Source organism: Octodon degus, unplaced genomic scaffold (assembly GCF_000260255.1).
Source record: "Octodon degus isolate 3935 unplaced genomic scaffold, OctDeg1.0 scaffold00219, whole genome shotgun sequence".
NCBI classification, from domain to species: Eukaryota; Metazoa; Chordata; class Mammalia; order Rodentia; family Octodontidae; genus Octodon; species Octodon degus.
The window spans coordinates 1,031,719-1,049,629 of record NW_004524795.1 but is presented as its reverse complement, the minus strand read 5'-3'; positions in this window follow the sequence as shown (position 1 = coordinate 1,049,629).

Genomic DNA, 17,911 nt, shown 5'->3' with positions numbered 1-17,911 from the left:
GAAAAGGAGTCCGTCTACACAATGGAATAGTGTTCAGCCTCGGAAGGAAAGAAGTTCTGCAGAGTGGGTGAACCTGGGCTCATTATGCTGAGTGACATAAAGCAGTCACATAAAAGTAAAATACGCAAGCACAAGGTCCTGAGTTCAATCCTCAGTACTGAAAAAAAAAAAAGTAAACTACAGTAGTTATTCCATTTGTGTGAGATACCGAGAATAGCAGAAGTCACAGAGATGGAAAGAATGGTGATTGTCAGGTGCTGGGGAAGGAAGAAAAGAACATGTCTATTGGGTGCAGGGTTTTCATCTTCCAAGGTAAGATGAGTTCTAGAGATGGATGATGTGGTGCCTGCACAGCAATGACACATACTTACTACCAAGCTGCATATTTGTTTTTTTATTTTTTAGTATCTTAATTTTAGGAACAGGGTCTCGTTATGCAGTTCGGGCTCGTGCTGATCCTCTGTCTCAGCCTCCTTTGTGCTGGGATTACAAGTGTGCACCGCCATGCCTGGCTCTGGGGCCAGCACTGCACTTCCGGGGTTCCGGGTCTGCAAGGCATGTAGTACCAGGGATCAAACTTGGGAGCTTGTACTTGCAAAGGGGGCACTTATGCCTCCAAGCTGTCTCCCCAGCCTTGAGCTGCACATTTAAAAGTAGTTAAGATAGCAAATTTCATGTTATATGTATGTATACTACTATAGTTTTTTTAAAAAACTAATTTAAGTTATAAAAAAGCCATCAGATGATAGGATGGGAAAAAGGAGACAGAGATGACAAATGGATGTACAACACTGAATTTCTCATCTTACATAATGGAAAGTCAATTGAAATAATTTAAGTCAAATAATATAAACATTGGAAGGCTGAGGCAGGATTGCCATGAGTTTGAGGCCAGTCTGGGCTACAAACAGTGAGTGAAAGGCCAGCCTACACAACATAGCAAAAACCTTGTCTCGAAAAAGTTGTTAAGAATAAAAAGAAAAAGATACCATAAGCAAGGTAGTTATATTATTTGGTGTTGAAGCCAGCTGGTGGTACATGGTGATAAGTTCAGCTATGGGGGAGGCTGGGACAGGAAGATCAAAAGTTCAAGCCTAAGTGGGAAGGTTAGAGAGACCCTGTCTCAAAATAAAACGCATAGGACTGGGAATGTCACTCAGTGGTACTGTGCTTGCCTTGTGTGCATGTGACCCTAGGTTCAATCCTGCCCCACAAAAAAGAAAAATTTCTATTTGACTTGGGCATGACAGCACATGCCTATAATCCCAGGACTTGGGAGGTTGAGGAAGGAAAGCCACAGAGCTCTAGAGTAGCTTGGACCACACAGAGAGACCCTGTCAAAAGAAAGGGGAGGGAGGGGAAAGGAGGGATGTGGAAGAAGGGAGGGAAGGAAATAAAGTTGTAAGAGTAGCTACAATTGGACTCAAAACAGCCGTAACTTAATAAATAAAGGAAGAAAATGCAAGTTCAATTTCTTCTTGCTTAATGGAAGAGACAGTTTTATATCATCTAAAACTGATACACCAAGCATGGTCCCTGCCTGTAATCCCAGCACTCAAAAGGCTGGGGCTGGAGGATCACCAGGACTCTGAGGCAGTCTGGGCTACGTAAGTGAATTCAAGGCCAGCCTACACTGCATAGTGAGACCTGTCTCAAGAAAATAAAAATAAAAATAAAGATATATCAAGAAGTAGAGATAATAAACATATGACTGGGAATGGTGGTAGTGAAAGAGCCCCCCAACCTCCCTCATCTCCCCTGTATCAGCAAGGTGCTGCGGTGCTTGCTTCCCTTGCACAAACCAACCCAACGGTGCTCCCGAACTGTTGCCTTCTCTGAGGGCTTGCCCCCTGACTCCCCCTACTCCCGCAATCCCTTCCCCCTGCTCCTCCCCTGGTCCTCTGCACGGTGGCTTTACACCACTAAGCTACAATGCAGCCAGAGCTGACTCACAGTCCTTTCTGACTAGGCAGTGAGGGCCTTGGAAGGGAGTTGTAGAAATGTCAACTGTCCACTTGTACAGAAAAACCATCTGAAGGTGACAGGTCTGTAATGGCTACAGAGCTCTCTCTGTGGTTGGGTTACAAATGAACTTTTTCTGTATGATTTTCAGTACTTGCTCAAATTCCGCATAGTTTACTTTTTTATACATTCATTAAAAGTTTTAGCTCCTCAGAACCAAAATAAAAATAAAAATTTTGCATGTGTCATAGCATAGGATGACCTCAAAAATGTCTAATTCCATCTCTTCTGAATGTAGATGACATAGATGTAGCTTTTACTTTGGGGTGTCAGGGACACTTTAGTGTAGCCAGTGAAAGCTGGAGACGCTCTCCCCATAAACATTTTGTGTGCGCTCTCTCATGCACACACACACGTAATTACTTCATGATAAAAAGATCGGTTGAATGAATGAATGAATGAATGAATGAGCCTACAAAACTTAACAGCCTTCTTTCGAATGCCCAGGCACCCCTTTACACCATTGGCAAGGCCAAGCCATGCCAGTGCACAAGGCCCACGTGGATCCCCCTGCCGTGTCCTCAGAACGCCCTGGCTACCAACAAGCTCCAGAGACGATCCAGGCCCACACTGAGCTCACCTGCTCTGTAAATGTTGCTTTCCCTGAGCTAGAGCCAAGGAACAGCTGGGACAAATCAGGACTGATTTCAGGCTCAAATTAGCCGCAGCATTCACCAAGTTCGGGAGGCACCAAGAGGAAGGAATGGGATGGGGTGCAGAGGATGAGGATAGGGGCCTTTTGAAGAAAAACAACTTCCTAGAGAATCAGAATTCCTCTCTGGTGCCAAGAACAAACTGGGAATTCCCAGAATATTTCCTTTTGTTTTTTCCTCTTTGGCATGTGTGCCCTTCCTCCAGCCCCTAGCATCTAACAAAAGATTCCGTTTGCCAGCCTTATGCCTGCCACCTTTCCACCCCTGCCTCCCTGGAGGATCCACAGGAGGGAGTGAACCAGGCCAGACACTCAGGCCGGCCTGGCTGAGAGGAGGGAGATGGCAGAGTGTTGTGGAGCCAGGCTTGGCGGCCACCCCAGGGTCTCCATACAGACTTGGGGAGGGGAAGGTCAGTGGGTGCCCAGAGCACCCGACTGGTGGCACTCAGCAACTAGAATTCTGGAAGAGAGCATCTAAGTGGCTTGCACGCTTCTGCTGCTTGCTTCTGGCAGGGTTCACTCAAGGCAGCACCACCCATCAGGGACTTTCTTCCCTCCCCCCAGGACAAACGGGGAAGATGGTGGCCTATGAGAGGTCTGAGCTCCATTTTCTGATTTGTTCCTATACCTCATTCTGTACTGAAAATTTCGGGGTGCCCTTGAAATGACAGAATAAGGGGGAAATGGTAGATTACCAACACTGTGTCCTCTTGCCAAATCATCTGCAGGGGCAGATAACAATACAGGTAACTACTATATTTATGTTTCGGTGCACCTCACATTCCTCCGCTTCTCCGGCCCGCTACAGCCATAAGAGAGATACTACTGTGTCTGTTTTGTAGATGCTGGACACAAGCTGAAATGTACCTCACGCCACAATGGAATTGCATAGGGAGGTAGCCTGGATTTGCCCTGGGATGGGCTCCGGAGCACCTTACCACGTTGCCTCCTGAATAGGAGGGATGACCCAGAAAGTAGCAAATCCCAGTCTGGTATCCCTTGGAACTCTCCTACGGGGTCTTGTGGTCACCCTCCAGGGTTTCTTAACTACACCTTGGGACCCACACAGCGTGTAGGGTCACAAACAGCAGTTGGCCCTGCTATTTCCAGCGACATCTACACCTGCATCTGGCAGGCTCTGGGACCCCAGGGAAAAGGCTCCAGGACCAGCTGCTGGCTGGGTGAGTTTGACCAGCTCATCGAAAATCACAGCGCTGTTGTGCAGCCCGGAGTAGACTTTCCAGGCTCCTATTCCCAGGGCCGACTCTGGTGTAGAACTTCCTCCAGGGACAGTTCTAGCCTTCCACTCACACAGGTGAAAAGTACCAGACAGACACACTGACCATCTGGCTGCATTTGTGGGGGAAAAAAAAAAAAAAGTCCCCATCACCCTCCACCTCACACATGTATGCCCCTGAGAGCGCCTTGTGTTTCCTTACCACAATGGCTTTCCTTATCTGACCGCGAACAAAGCCATTTTAAGCCTCAGCCTGTACAATCCTCACCAGCTATTTCCAGGCACTTGTAAGAATCCCTTTCATTCACACGAGGTCCCTTTCTGCTCTGACGATGTTGTGAGGCTTTTCAGCCGCCACTCTCCCCCCTCCCTGTGGCTTGGACTGGTGCCCCTCAGACCCCCGTGGCTCTCTCCGCTTTGCTCTCCCCTCTCTGCTCCTTCCTTTCATGGTGAAGATTGATCTCTGTCCAGCAGGCTGTGTGAAGTTTCCTGGCACTGGGCTTTCATCTCCCGCCCACCTCTTCTGGAGCTTCAATCGTAGCGCTCTGTGGGAGAACCCATCCCTCTCTCACTCCCCAGCCCAAGAATGCTCCTTCATTACACATTAGGCTAAGTGTTTCCTACAAATATCAGCTCACCAATTGGTTTCCTTCTTTGGTGACTGTATTACCTGCTATGGTTTAGAGACAGTGTTTTCCCCAAAGGTTTGTGTGCCGGAAGCCTGGCCCCAAGTACAATGGTACTGAAGTAATGGGGCCTTTGGAAAACAGGAGTGGGGCTTTAAGATGATGTTTTTCTGAAAGGAGTGACACCACACTTGAGCATGGTTTTAAAATTTTATTTATTTATTTATTCTTAATTTTATCTTTTGGTGCTGTGGATACGTGCTAGATAAAAGTCATGCCTCTGAGCTCTATCATGAGTCTGTGTGTGTTCTTAAGGGACTGGACTTGTTACCATGAGAACAGATTTTTATAAAAGGAAGTTGCCTTCCTTGGTGCTTTCTCTCTCTTGCTTGCTTTGCACACCATGTTGAGATAAGCCAGAGGTCCTGGTGTAATTTGGGTGTGGAGTGTCACCCAAAGGCTTGTGTGGTGAAGAACTATCTCCAGCCCATAAAGCTACTGGGAGGTGGTGGGACCTTTAGGGGGTGGGGCCTAGAAAAAGGAAGTTAGGTCACTGGGGGCGTGTCCTTGGGGGGCCCTGGGAGCCAAGACTCTCTTCCCCTTCTTTTCAGTCCTGGTCACCAGGAAGTTAACAGGTGAGCAGTTGCCTCCACCGCTCTCTCTTGCCATGAGGTGCTGTGGCATCATAAGCCCAAAGCAATAGAGACCAGTGACCATGGGCTGAGACCTCTGAAACAAAATAAACCATTTCCTTTAAATTGATTATATCAGCCACAGTTACAAAAATCTAACCAACATAGGGCCCTGCCTAGATTCTGGCACCATGCTGTTTGGCCCTTCCAGACACCAGGAATGTGAGCCCAATAGACCTTTTTTCTTTGTAATTCACCAGTCTGTGGTATTGTCCCTCTTTGACAGTATAGACTCCATGAGAACATCCCTCCCCTTCCCTGTCATGTTCCATATTATGTTCTTTGTCTCTGGGACAGTGCTAAGCACATAGCAGCTCAGTAAATACCTGCAGGATGTGCTAAATCATCGTTTGTGAGATTATTACTAGAGCCTTCCTCAAGGTTACTGGGAAGGATAATGGACTCAACACATACAAAAGATCTCAGCCAGGTGTGATGGTGCACACTTGTAATCCTAGAACTTGGGAGGCTGAGGGAGGAGGGTCATTGCAAGTTGAGACCAGCCTGGTCTACGAAGTGAGTTCAAGGCCAGCCTGAACTTCATAGCGAGACTCTGTCTCACAAAGTCTAATAATAGTAGCAATAGTAGTAGTAGTAGTAATAGCAATAATAATAATAAATCTCACATATGTCCAGCAGGGGGTGAGTTGTTAACAGACATTAACTATGACCATCACTATTCATTCTATAAACTCAATGTTTACACAAAAATAAGAGCAGGATATAAGCCCAGCTTGTGAGGCAACCTGACAAGCTGCCTCACACCAGAGTGGCTAGCCCCATGTTGGGGAACTGGATAGGGCCAAGCTAGATCTTGAAGTTTGACCAGAGCTGTCAGTTAAGTGGCAGGAAAGGCCATTTCAGACCTGTGAGTGAAGCATATGGAGGGGGCTGAGGGGATGTCGGGGTAATTTTACATAGGACTATTTAAGACTAAGTACATTATACTAAAATAAGAGTCCACATGGACTATTCTAGACTCTTCCTCAAAATAGCCCTTAGTTAGATTCTCCTTTTCCTGGGCTAATCTCAAAATGCAGTAGAATTTCCTCTTGTCAAAATCGTAACTGGAAGCTCACAAGGGCGTGGTCACCTTTTCCAAGTCCATTCTCCAAAACAAACACTTTTTCAGCTATTTTAAATTGCAAGTATTTTAAATTATACATTGAGGTTGGCCAGATGGCTCAGCAGATTAAAGCACCTGCTTAGGCAAATGCAGGGACCAGGGCTACATCCCTTGCATGCTGTGCCAACCCCACCCCCAGGGTGCACTGAGATGGTGATTGAAACTGGGTGTGGTGGTGTGCACCTGTAATCCCAGCACTTGGGAGGCTGAAAAGAGGAGGACCACTATGAGTCCAATCTGTGCAGTGAGACCCTATAGACTCTGTTCTAAAAAATATGTCTAAATAAATAAATAATATATTGACATGGTGGGACTTAGAAATTTAAACCAGGTGTGGAGGCATATGTCTATCACCCCAGCATTCTGGGAAAGCTGAGGCAGGAGGTTTGTAATTTCAAGCTCAGCCCGGGCCATTTAGAAACTTAGCCAAAATCTTATCTCAAAATTTAAAAAAATAAGTGGAGGAATGGAGCTGGGGGTATAACTTAGTACAAAGATCAGAGATTCACTTCCCCAATATCGTTTTTAAAAAAAGGCTGGGGAGATTGTTGATTGGTCTAAGCACCTGCCTGGCAAGTGCAGGACCCAGACTGGTATTGCATGCCATGTGGGCCCGGAATCCCAGACATGTTGTGCGGGCCACTGAAACCAGGAGTGGTGGAGCATGCCTGTAATCCCAGTGCTGGAAAGGCTGAAACAAGAGGAATGAGAGGATCACCACAAGTCTGAGCTGCACAGTGAGACCCTGTAATATACACGTAATCTTGGGCCTAAAAAAGCAGAACAAAGTCCATAATCATAGCAATTAGGACCAGATCATAAGACTCATGCATTTTTATTTTACCAGACCTTTCTGCTTTTCAGGCTAGCAATGGCCTCTTGAGACAAAGTCTGGATAACTTACACATGTAACAAAGTAAGAGATAAAACCCTGCTATGTGCTAGGTGCTGCTCTAGTCATTGGGGTTAAAATGCTGACCCAGACAGCCAGAAATCCATGCCTCTGGGGCTTGATCCTAGAATTAGACAATTTTTAATTTTCTATTGATAAAGGAACATGTGAGGTTTTGCTACAACAATAACTTGGGTTTTCTATAAAGGGATCTAAGGCATTAAAACTCAAGCCAAAGCTGAGCATGCAACTCAGTGGTACAGCACTTGCCTACCATATCTGAGGCTCTGTGTTTGAGCCTCAGGAACTCTCTGTGAACTCAAGCTGAAAGGTATTTGGGAGTAGGAGAAATTAGGAAATCTCAAGCAGAACATGACCATTCTCTTCCTGGTTTCCCATACCCTTGGCTCTATCCAACACAAGTCTCTGTGACCAATGTTCCCATTTTCTCACCCCTTACCAGTCTCCCTCAGCAAGGCACTGAGAGCCCACTCATCCTACGAGTGCAGCAGCGTGTGTCACAGAAGTCAATGGCAGGGCCGGGGAGATGGCTCAGTAGAATAAGTGTTTCCCTGGCAAGCACAAGGGCCTGAGTTCGATCCCCAGTTCCACAAAAATAAATAAATAAATAAATAAATAAATAAGAAGTTAATGGCAAAAGCCTAAATGATATAGACGTTTTTGAGAAGTGGCTTCTGTTTCGCTTGTCTAGCAGCCCACCTGGGCCACTGTGGATCTTTCTGCTCGTCTGCTCATCCATAGGGTGTGATGACATTTCCCCTCTCAGGTATCATCATTTCCCAAGGTCACTGAAGTAGCTCTTCACACTACTCCTGCATTCAAGACAGGAAAGGGAAGTCAAGGTAGCATCTCAATTTTTCTTCTCTATAAGGAAGAAAATTTTCCTAAAATCCCCAAATAGACCTTATCTTCTGTTTAATGGCCCCAGTTAGCCCAACTGACCACATCTTCTAGCACTAAAGAGATTACAGAATTGTGGCTTTCCATTTTCAGCTTTCACAATGGAGGAGTAAAAAAAAAAAAGGAAGGGATGAGTGATGCCTTTGTAGGCAAACAATATTTTCTGGGAAAACTGCCATACAGAAATCATAAAATATAAAAAAAAGTTTGCTTAAAAAAGCTTTCTTTCCTTCAATAAATATAATCTGTTCTTTTATTTTTTTTAATTTTAAAAAGATTACTCAAGCTATCATAGGCTGAAAAATTGGAAAATATGGCCCTTTTCAAGCTGAGTGCAAACTAATTGTGAGTTGGACCAAAGTGAGGTCAGTTTGGAAAATCCCAAGACTGGAAAGACCCCACTGGAGGAAAGCCACTGTGCTGGGCCGTGTACCTACGGGCTCTCAGCACTGCCAGTAATTCAGAACCAAGAGCACAGAGGGTGGGTTGTACTGAGGAGTAAGGCAGAAGTGGAAGATCTTTAGTTAATAAAAACTGGCTTCCTCAATTATTAGGATCGAAATCTAGAGGAGGGGTAATTTCTATCTCATGTTGATCACAAGGCCATCAATCCAGGGCACAATTTTGTGGGGAATAAGCATAGGGCTAAAAAGTAAAGTTCATTTTCCCATCACCTCTGTCCTTTTCCCTACCCAGCTGAATTGTATCCTTTACTCAAGTTAAATAAACACTTTCTACCACCATTATTATGAGTCAAAATCTCTCATTTATGCCAGCTCTTGGGGCTTTGGGCTCCCACACATAGGAAGTTGGAAAGTGATAATCCAGTCAAAACATAAATTTGGCATCACTCAGGAAAAAGAAAAATCCCAAACAAAGTTTGTGTCTCTGCACATGTTTATGAGAAAACATATAATGCGAAGAGGCCACACTGGCCTGATTACATCCTAAGCCCAAGCCTGTCCTTTGTAGCTCTGACCATAGTCAGATGTTTCAATGCAACAAATAATTTTTGATTCCCACAAGGCCTGGCTTTCATTTGAACAAGTTAAACCAAGAAGTTCTGTGAAGAGAACGCAATTCGTCATCATGCTGCTTATTGTGTGGAAACAACTTCAGTAAAATGAGCCCTGGCCTCTGCGATCTATGTATCTGTCCATCCATTCCTCCACCCATCTACTCATCTACATATTCACCTGTCTTTCTATCTGTCCATTCTGTTCACTCATCCACCCATCCACCTGCCCATCCATCCATCCATCCATCCATTCATCCATCCATCCATCCATCCATCCATCCATCCATCCACCTACCCATCCAGCCTTCTATCTATCTATCCATCTATCCACCTGCCCATCCATCCATCCTTCCATCTATCCATCCATCCATCCACCTGCTCATCCATCCATCCACCCACCCATCCATCCATCCATCCATCCATCCATCCATCCATCCACCCTTCCATCCACCTACCCATCCATCCATCCATCTATTGATCCATCCGTCCACCTGCCCATCCATCCATCCATCCATCCATCCATCCATCCATCCATCCATCCATCTATCCAATAAACATCCATTCTTTTTTGGGGGACTTCTACTATTCTTTTTTCTTGTGAAGCAGTAAAGCACTCTTTACTCTCTTAGCCTTCACTTTTCACATGGAATGTTTCTCTGCTATTGACCCTTAAAATCCATGGGCCTTCGCTGAGAGACCACAATGTTATTTCCTGCTTTAATTCTCATGGCATTTATTTTTATATCCCTATCTTATTATATAATAAATTGTTGCCTCCAATATCTCTTCACTGTTGTGTTGCATTGTTTTGCTCTTGCTTTGTGTGTTTGAAATATTGCTCTTACCTACTCAAGTAAATGTTAAACTCTGTGAAAAGAGAGACTATGGTTTTTCTTCTTTGCAAACTCCCTTCACACTTGGTGTCTTGCTTCATCCTAGAAAATTGCAGGCACTCAACAAATATACAGTTGTTTATTAGGTTTACAGTGTCTTCACCTGTAAAATGAGGATAATATTGGTGGTAAAGGAATATTATATTAATTGAGAAAGTGTATATTGAAGAGTTCATAAACTACAGAATCCTAAAGATATTAACAATAATATTGGTTTGTTTTAATAAAAATAAATAACTCTTAATGGCCATACACTCTGTGTAATATGAATAAACACAACTATAATCAATAAATATCTCATTAATACTAACCGAATCACTGGGTCCTGTACAGAGTATTAGAACTATGAAGGCAGATGGAACTTAATCACTGCCTTTAAGGAGCTCATGTTTCATCAAAGAGGCAGAAGCATAAGAGCTAGTGATTATACATGAGTCTGAAGAAAGCTCCAGAACACAGACACAAAGTGCTCAGAGACACTTACAAGATTCTTGACTTCTATCTAGGGGGGTTAGGGAAAAATTTACAGAACAACTGTCATTTGAGCTAAACTTGAAAGATGACTAGGACAGTATAGTAGGTGGAGAAAGAAAAGGAACAATCTGCAGAATAAACAATATAGAAGTCTGGCATGTGTCTGGATCAAATGCAGGACGAGCTTCTGGTAACAACCTGAAGTACCAGGGGCCAGGGGTAGAAAGTCAGACCGAGAACTAGGGCCTGGCTCGGGAAGAATGAGGTGTCCGGGGCTTGGTGAACCGTATTAAGGAATGCGATCTTGAGTCTAATGACAATGCAAAACCACAGAGGAGGAAAATGATTAGATTTGTATTTCAGCTAAATGGCACTGCTCCCATGGCAAATAACAGAAACCAATTAAAACTGGCTTGAGCAATAAGGATGTGCAGTTTCTCACCTAGCTGGGAGTTTGTAGGGCTGTAAGCTGCATGTACAACAAAACCCATTTCTCTAAAACTCATGCTCTTGCAGTGTCTCTGCTCTATAAACAATTTTCATCAACTTATTTTTGGGTGATTGAAAGATGGTGGATCTGGTAAGTCCAGGCAGAAGCAAATCCCAACACAGGCCCTCAGCCACCACTTTCTCCCCACCCCCACCAGGTTACATTAGGTGGCATGGCCTTATGATAAGACAGAAGCACTGATCATAGTTAGGCTCAAGATGGAGACTAGAAGGGCCAGTCAAATAGCTCAGCGAATTAAAGTGCCTGTACGCAGGTGCAGGGGCCCAGGGTTCGGTTCCCAGGCCTGCCGTGCCAGCCCCAGCCCTGGGGCATGCTGAGATGGCAATTGAGACTGGGTGTAGTGGCACATGCCTGTAATCCCAGCTGTTTGGAGGCTATAAACAGGAGGATCACTATGAGTCCAATCTAGTAGTGAGACCCTGAACACCCTGTAGACCCTTCCCTAAAATACAAAAAATAAAAATAAAAAAAGATGGAGACTAGATACAAGGAGAAACCTTGAGGAGCCTGCAGATTTCTGGCATAAAGTGATAAGACCTGGGCCAGAGAAGTGGCTGTAGGCATGAAGGAGCAGGAGAACACATCTTACATATGAAAAGAACTTGGCAATTCATGATCTATGGAAGAGAAGGCAGAAATTGAAAATGCTCGAAGCTCCCAGTCTTGGATGACAGAGTAATTAGAGTCCTCTTGCTAGAGACAGGGGCCTTGCGGGGCCTTGGTGTACCTCCCAATCCCTGCCTCTTAAAGATCGAAAGCAGAGGAAGAGCATTCACCTGATGTCTCTCTTTTCCCAAAGTCAGTACAAAACAGGAATGTTCGTGTCATGCCACCTACTTCCTGTCACTTAGGAGGTGAAAACCTTGAATAAATTTCTATTTCTTCACTTGAGAAGTAGATATAATAATCCCTAACCCATCCCTTGTTGCATCCAGGGTTAAACAGAGCACCTGGCATAGAAGACACATCATGGAGTGATAAGGGATGACTCCAGGATCCTAGGCATAGTCCAGTCACCTACTCATTCCATGATCTCAATCCAACTGCTGTGCTTCAACCCACTGAAATATAGTATACACATCTGTCAAATGGGGGAAAATACTGTTCATGGGATTTCTAAGTTAACTGGATTAGAAAAACATGTCAAGTGCTAATGTGGAAAATGAATGGCTTTAGGCTGTCTAAAGAAGAGTGATGAAGTTCTTCTCTAGAGAAGTAGAAGGCCTGGGGTGCTCTTCTCCTCCGTCTCCCTGGAGGCTGAGGCTGGGAGATGTAGATTCAATGATCGATGTACATACTCCTATACTTTGCATGAGAGTGAGGAGGAGGACTGAAGCAAGAAAAGAGGACCAGGGTGGAGCAGCTAGGACCAGCTAGAACCAGTTAGGGCCACTTAGGACCAGTTAGAGGTTCACGGTAGACTCCAGAATGGCTGTTTTGAGACCACAGGGGTTGGCTTTCTCCACTCTGGTCTCTGGATTTAATACTAACCCTGCTGTATGGCCTGATTCCTTGTCTTTGACTGAAAAGTGCCATTTTGTTTCTGCTTATGTGCTTCATCTAGTTATCTGAGCTTTTTGAGAAATCTATGATCTACCCAATAGCACCAAAATTAGGGTTAGTTTCCCACTTTAGTCAGCTTCAGTGACTTTCTGTGATTATGACTCATAATCTTAACTACAGAAGTACCTAGCTCAGTGCCTGGCATATCCTGGGAATTTAATATTGCTTTCTTTTCCCAGTTGGTTGGCTATTCGCAGCCTCTCCTCCTTCATCCAAGTTTTGTTCTCACCAAATAGTGCTATGATCAGAGGGAGGAAAAACCTCAAATTTGTAAACAGTTTGGATTGTGGAATCACTTCATTTGCCATTTCCTACAAAAGATAAACCTACAGAGGGAGAGTGAGTCCTGAGGCAATCTTTGAAAATGTATAATTTTTTTTAGGATCAACATGAACTTCTTCACCTAACCCCAGAACATGATGATAAGGAGATATCTGTGAATGCAGTACTTAGAAATAAATTTGGGGACACAAAAAAATGAAATAACTCATTTGTGTGGTTATGGTCTTCAGATTTCATAAACACAGAGCCCTGATAGGCCTAACTAACCACCCAGAAAGAGTAGAACACACATAAGGGTCTGTGAAAGGCCTGTTTAATTCTTGGATAGCAGAGCTATATCAGATGGTAAAGAAGACACTGGAGACCTTTAGAGGCACATCCTTAATAATCTTGACTGAACCCTGCCACTGGCATTCAGAGATAGAGCACTGATTGATTGGGTTCGTAGCAAACCACAGAACTTCTTTAGCCCACGAGTTCTCTCCAACCAATCCCAACTAGGGGGTCTCCCTAAAGTAACTGAAACAAGTCATTCTTAGGCATTGGCCATTCACCATTAAATTCCTTCAGCAACAGATGATCTGGTAAAATGATGTAAGAATATGTTCATATTTGTTGTTTCTGTCCCCATGGACCACTCATTCTCCCTTCTTCTGGAAGCTTCCCTACCTTCTCCCATTGCATGTAGCCTTAAGGGATTGTTAATGGTGGTGTCCTGACTTCCCTTGGCCGAGCCAGATCCATCAGTCTCAGTGCTTGGATTCAGGATGCACTGGTGCCAAGACCTTTAAAGAAGATAGGGCTAGTTTATTCCAACAGCAGCATCCCACTGAGTTGTCCCTTCTATTCAGAGAGACATTGTCTTACTTACTTTTCTCTCATTGCTGGAACAAATACCCAACACCCAAATTGAAGAAAGGAAGAGTATATTTAGCTCACAGTTAGTGGAGGTTTCAGTCTATACTCAGCTGGCTCCCAGGCAGACTGGTACATGGTAGAGAGCAGTCATTCAAGGCAGCGGTAGCTCAGGCAGCTAGCTACCCTCTCTCCCCTCCTCACATTGTAATGAAAATCATCTGCCTTGGGCAAGTGCAGCATCCACACCCACAATAATCAATCACAAACTCCAGAAGCCCCCCCAAGACTGCATGTGGCTTTGGGGGAACACTTAGACACAAACCATAACAGATACCTCCTGGTTTGCATTTTCAATTCTGGTACCCAGCTTTATTGCTATGAGCTTCTCAAACGCTCCAATAATTATTTTTTCCTGCATCTGTTAAGTAGAGTCTGGTTTTTTTGTTGTTGTTTTTTCTTTTTTTTTTTTAATCCTCCCTCTGATTTAACTCATAGTGGCAAAAGTAACAATGCCTAGTTGTCAGTAAGGATTTCCTATGTCTAGACTCTTTCTTCCTGAAATTCTCTCTGCTTTTTCATGGGGCTGTTTTCTGGAGCAACACTTAGTCAATTTTCTCTGATCCACTCAGACATTTGAACACAATGTATTTCCCTTTACTTTCTTCTTCTTTGAAAAAAAATAACCACAGTTGCTCAATAGTAATTTACAGAACATTGGTCTTAGTCACTTCCCTTTGTTGCTGGGACAAAATACAGCCGTAGTTTGGAGAGCTTTACTTTGGCTCACACTGTGGTCCTCATTAGCCAGCTTGAAGGCCAAAAGGCAAGGTAGCAAGGTCTGGTGGTAGAGGGCTGCCGTATCACATATCACAGTGGCCAGGAAGCAGCGGGGAAGGGCGGAGCTGCGAGGCACAAGGACCTCAGCTCATTCTTCCAGTGACCTGCCTTTTCTATCCAGACCCCACTTCCTAAAAGCAAGCCAGCGGTAACAGCCGTACTTCAATCACCTCCCAGACACACTAGGCTTCAGGGGCCATCCTAGACCTAAACCATAAAAATGTTTATTCCAAATGTGATTATTATTTGTCCTAATCTCCTAATTTCATACATGATCACTACTTTGGCATCGACATTATACTGTTGGAGTACAGTATTTGTCTTAACTAAAAGTTACTCTTTTCTCTTTTTGAGACCGGGTTTCACTATGCAGATCGGCTGGCTTGGTACTCACTTTATAGCCCAGACAGGCCTTGAACTCATTGTGATCCTCCTACTTCAACCTCCCAAGTGTTAGGACTAAAGGGTGTACCACCTTGCCTAGTGGTCTATGTTTATTTTTAAATTAATTTTATTGGTGCATTTTAGATATACATAATAACATTCCTCATAGGGAATTTGTGCCTATATGTGATACATCTTAATTTTTTTACAGTTCTGCTTCCTTCAACTCCTCTTATTTTCAAGAGCTTTGTTTCCATTCATGTGCTCATTATATTATCTTTTCTATTGGTAGCATAATATTGCAATATATGTACATATTTAATTAGTACTTTCTGGTTGGCCATTTGGGCTACTTAGGGTTTGTTTGTATGTTATATTTTGCTTTCACTTTCATAAACAATGTTTTGATAACCATTCTATATGCTTGTCTAATTATTCCTTAATAACCTAGAGATGGAATTTCTGAGTCCAAGTACTTTCTTCTTATGGACCTTTTAATTATACATCATTAAATGAACCTGCAGAGAACAATTTACACTCCCATGGTCAGATTATGTGATGTATGAGGCCTAGAATTTTCTTTTTCTTTCTTTCTTTCTTTCTTTCTTTCTTTCTTTCTTTCTTTCTTTCTTTCTTTCTTTCTTTCTTTTTTTTTTTTTAACTGGGGATTGAACTCAGGCCCTTGTGCTTGCCAGGCAAGCACTTATTCTATTGAGCTATCTCCCCTGCCCCTGAGGCCTAGGATTTTCATATGAAACTTTGCTAAACCAGGTATCACCCATCCTGCAGAAGCAACTGATTTTCAGCTACATGGCATACATTAGTTTTGCCTTGTGTAAGTCCCTCATTTCTACCTATTGATGTATTTATATTGTGACTCAGCACAAATGTGAAATTATTCATCAATTCTGGGTTTTGTGTCATCTGCAAATCTGACTGGTGACTTTGCAATGTTTTTTGTCTTTTTTAAAAAAATCTTATTTGTTTATTTATTTGATACAGGGTTTCGCTGCACAGCTCAGATGCATAATGATTCTCCTATCTCAGCCTCCCCAGTGCTGGGATTACAGGCATTCAGCACCACCATGCCTGGTTTCAGCGGCTGGCTCAGTGTGCCTGGGGTTCAGAGCCGGCATGGCATGCGGTACCGGAGATTGAACCCAGGCCCTTGTGCTTGCCACGCAGGTATTTAGATTGCTAAGCTAGTTCCCTAGCCCCTGTGTTCTCATGCATGTTCCAGAAAGCACTGTTGAATAGAACAGAGCCAAGAAGTGGCCCTGTGGTAATCTGCTAGGAATGGCTTCTGTCCAGGGAGTAATTGTCTCCAAACCCACCTAGCACTTCTAGTGACAATGACCTCTCCACTAGCCCATCCTAAGGACCTTGAACCTTCCCACAATCTTGCCATTAATGACCTAGCAGCTGACACTGTTGGACCTGGCTTTTATTACAGCCAGCATCTGCTCAGATCGGTCAATACCTGAGATGTGTTCAGCATTAAATATTGTTAATGTCACCATCACACCCATGTATCAACTCTCAGATGAAATAGATGTCTGTAGTATGCTATATTTCTGTTTTTTTCGGGAAATAAAATATCTCAACACAGCTGAAGTTCATTTCCCACCTCATTCCACCTTAAAAGGAAAAAAGTCACTCTTTGTATATTGTATTCTTAGTTGACCTGAATATATCTGTAAATAATTGTACCCCACTGATTTCAACAGTTGAAAATTTTGCACAAGTAGTATTACATGTATGCATTCGCTGACGGCTTTCTCAGTGTTGCTTTCAAGGAATACATAAGATAGATAGATAGATGATAGATAGATAGATAGATAGATAGATAGATAGATAGATAGATACATAGATAGAGTGAATGCCTTTTTTTGAGAGTTTCATATGGGCTGACCAGATAGCTCAGCAGATTACAGTGCCTTCTTAGGCAGACACAGGGGCTGGGGTTTGATCCCCTGGCCTGCCATGCCAGCCCAGCCCCTGAGTCACACTGAGATGGAGATTGAGACTGGGTGTGGTGACGTGTGCCTGTAATCCCAGTGCTTGGGAGGCTGGAAAACAGGAGAATCACTACGAGTCTGACCTGTGTAGTAAAACCCTGTAGACCCTGTGCTAAATACATTTAAAAAATAATTTCATAGTTTTTCACTTTTTAAAAAATCCCCTACTGAAAGAGAACCAGACAGTCTCCACAAAGAGCACTGCCGTGAGTGTCCACCAGGACAACTCCTCGTGTAGATGTGCAAGAGTTCCTGAAAGACAGATGACATGAAATAGAACCGCTGGGTGTGAGCAACCTTCTGTTACCCAGCTGGCTATGTGACAGTCCACCAGCCGGTCCCAATGGGAGCAGCTGCATGGATAAACTTGGGAATGAGCACAAGTGACTTGCAGCCTTGGCTGGCACTGGCATCCTGAGTGCCACCTCATAAAAAACCCTACAGTTCCCCACAAAAACACTGCATCACCCACTGTGAGAATGAAGGCTTTTGATGGGATCTGCATATGTAGTTCTGGATGGCTTTCAACTCACTGTGTATCCCAGGCTGGCCTCAAACTCATAGCGATCCTCTTGCCCCAGTCTCCCAAATGGTGGGACTACAGGCATGCACCACCTCATCTGGCAAAACCAAATCATTTGAGCTCCTAAACATTGAAGTAATTTTATGCAGCTATAAAAATAAAACAACATTCTGCATATTTTTCTATTGAGTTATCTCTTTCTTATTAATTTATGAAAATGTTTTAAATATTCTAGACCTTAATGTCTGTTATGTAAGAAATGCAAATATCTTCTCCTTGGCTTATATTTGCATTTTATTCATGGTGTATCCTGACATAATAAAGCCTTAAAATTTAATACAATCAAATTTATCAGTTTTGTACAGTTTAAGCTCTTTGCATT